This window comes from Chiloscyllium punctatum, unplaced genomic scaffold, assembly GCF_047496795.1.
Source record: "Chiloscyllium punctatum isolate Juve2018m unplaced genomic scaffold, sChiPun1.3 scaffold_656, whole genome shotgun sequence".
Lineage (NCBI taxonomy): Eukaryota > Metazoa > Chordata > Chondrichthyes > Orectolobiformes > Hemiscylliidae > Chiloscyllium > Chiloscyllium punctatum.
This window is the reverse complement of record NW_027310390.1, coordinates 79,451-82,500: the sequence shown is the minus strand read 5'-3', so window position 1 is coordinate 82,500 and position 3,050 is coordinate 79,451.

The following is a 3,050-nucleotide window of genomic DNA, read 5'->3' as shown; positions in this document are numbered from 1 at the left end:
CTCCACCCTCATCGCAACACCCATGGGAGCCTCCGGTCGTCAATAGACCGCCGCACCGGCCTCTGACTGACTCTCAGAATGGACGGAAAGAGCCGGGTAAGCCTTTCAAAAGATTCGACCACGTGCCGAAAACTTTAGACTTCCGTGAGCTCTCCGGCTTGCACCGAGACCCGAAGTCGACGTGCTAAGCACCACGGGACCCTTTCGCCTGCAGGTCCCGAGCCGCCTTTATTTGCTGTTACGAGCATCGTGTGCCCCATACCTGCGTGACAAGCACCGCAGGGCGGCAGAGCCATCGCACTTAGCCGGGTGGCAGAGGAGGACCAGACTATTCACAGATAGCGGCCCAACGACTCCCAGAGCCGGTCGTGCGGCGCGCGAGGTCTGCTCTCTTCACAAGAGGCTTTATTAGGGAGTGCTAAGGCAAGGTTCTGTGCCCTCCACCCTCATCGCAACACCCATGGGAGCCTCCGGTCGTCAATAGACCGCCGCACCGGCCTCTGACTGACTCTCAGAATGGACGGAAAGAGCCGGGTAAGCCTTTCAAAAGATTCGACCACGTGCCGAAAACTTTAGACTTCCGTGAGCTCTCCGGCTTGCACCGAGACCCGAAGTCGACGTGCTAAGCACCACGGGACCCCTTTCGCCTGCAGGTCCCGAGCCGCCTTTATTTGCTGTTACGAGCATCGTGTGCCCCATACCTGCGTGACAAGCACCGCAGGGCGGCAGAGCCATCGCACTTGGCCGGGTGGCAGAGGAGGACCCGACTATTCACAGATAGCGGCCCAACGACTCCCAGAGCCGGTCGTGCGGTGCGCGAGGTCTGCTCTCTTCACAAGAGGCTTTATTAGGGAGTGCTAAGGCAAGGTTCTGTGCCCTCCACCCTCATCGCAACACCCATGGGAGCCTCCGGTCGTCAATAGACCGCCGCACCGGCCTCTGACTGACTCTCAGAATGGACGGAAAGAGCCGGGTAAGCCTTTCAAAAGATTCGACCACGTGCCGAAAACTTTAGACTTCCGTGAGCTCTCCGGCTTGCACCGAGACCCGAAGTCGACGTGCGAAGCACCACGGGACCCCTTTCGCCTGCAGGTCCCGAGCCGCCTTTATTTGCTGTTACGAGCATCGTGTGCCCCATACCTGCGTGACGAGCACCGCAGGGCGGCAGAGCCATCGCACTTGGCCGGGTGGCAGAGGAGGACCAGACTATTCACAGATAGCGGCCCAACGACTCCCAGAGCCGGTCGTGCGGCGCGCGAGGTCTGCTCTCTTCACAAGAGGCTTTATTAGGGAGTGCTAAGGCAAGGTTCTGTGCCCTCCACCCTCATCGCAACACCCATGGGAGCCTCCGGTCGTCAATAGACCGCCGCACCGGCCTCTGACTGACTCTCAGAATGGACGGAAAGAGCCGGGTAAGCCTTTCAAAAGATTCGACCACGTGCCGAAAACTTTAGACTTCCGTGAGCTCTCCGGCTTGCACCGAGACCCGAAGTCGACGTGCTAAGCACCACGGGACCCCTTTCGCCTGCAGGTCCCGAGCCGCCTTTATTTGCTGTTACGAGCATCGTGTGCCCCATACCTGCGTGACGAGCACCGCAGGGCGGCAGAGCCATCGCACTTGGCCGGGTGGCAGAGGAGGACCAGACTATTCACAGATAGCGGCCCAACGACTCCCAGAGCCGGTCGTGCGGCGCGCGAGGTCTGCTCTCTTCACAAGAGGCTTTATTAGGGAGTGCTAAGGCAAGGTTCTGTGCCCTCCACCCTCATCGCAACACCCATGGGAGCCTCCGGTCGTCAATAGACCGCCGCACCGGCCTCTGACTGACTCTCAGAATGGACGGAAAGAGCCGGGTAAGCCTTTCAAAAGATTCGACCACGTGCCGAAAACTTTAGACTTCCGTGAGCTCTCCGGCTTGCACCGAGACCCGAAGTCGACGTGCTAAGCACCACGGGACCCCTTTCGCCTGCAGGTCCCGAGCCGCCTTTATTTGCTGTTACGAGCATCGTGTGCCCCATACCTGCGTGACGAGCACCGCAGGGCGGCAGAGCCATCGCACTTGGCCGGGTGGCAGAGGAGGACCAGACTATTCACAGATAGCGGCCCAACGACTCCCAGAGCCGGTCGTGCGGCGCGCGAGGTCTGCTCTCATCACAAGAGGCTTTAGGGAGTGCTCAGGCAAGGGTCAGCCCGCAGCCTTCCTGGCAACACCCAGGGGAACCAGGCCACTCGCGTCTCTCGCCTTCATTTTCGACACGAGCGCCTGCGGAGGGCCACCACCCCCTCCGATTGTCAAGAGACCTCCGCACCGGCCTCTGACTTACTCTCAGAATGGACGGAAAGAGCCGGGTAAGCCTTTGAAAAGATTCGACCACGTGCCGAAAACTTTAGACTTCCGTGAGCTCTCCGGCTTGCACCGAGACCCGAAGTCGACGTGCTTAGCACCACGGGACCCCTTTCGCCTGCAGGTCCCGAGCCGCCTTTTATTTTTGTTACGAGTATCGTGTTCCCCAAACCTGGGTGACGAGCACCGCAGGGCGGCAGAGCCATCGCGCTTGTCCGGGTGGCAGAGGAGGACCAGACTATTCACAAATAGCGGCCCAACGACTCCCAGAGCCGGTCGTGCGGCAGGCGAGGTCTGCTCTCATCACAAGAGGCTTTAGGGAGTGCTCAGGCAACGGTCAGCCCGCAGCCTTCTTGGCAACACCCAAGGGAACCAGGCCACTCGCGTCTCTCGCCTTCATTTTGGACACGAGCGCCTGTGGAGGGACGGCCGGAGTCAACGTGGGGTTTGCCCGCCCTCCAATAGTGTCAAAAGACCGCCGCACAAGTCTCTGACTGACTCTTAGAACAGACAGAAAGAGTTTGTCAAATCTGTCAAAAAATTGACAAAGTGTCAAAAATTCGACTTCCAAGAGCTCTCCGGCATGCACTCATACCTGTCATTAAAGTGCTATGCCCGTGGAACCGTTTTTCGGATGCCTTTCAGAACGGTCCCGCGCCGCCATTTTGTTCTAAAAATCGTGTTCCCATATATCTCCGGGTACCCCGC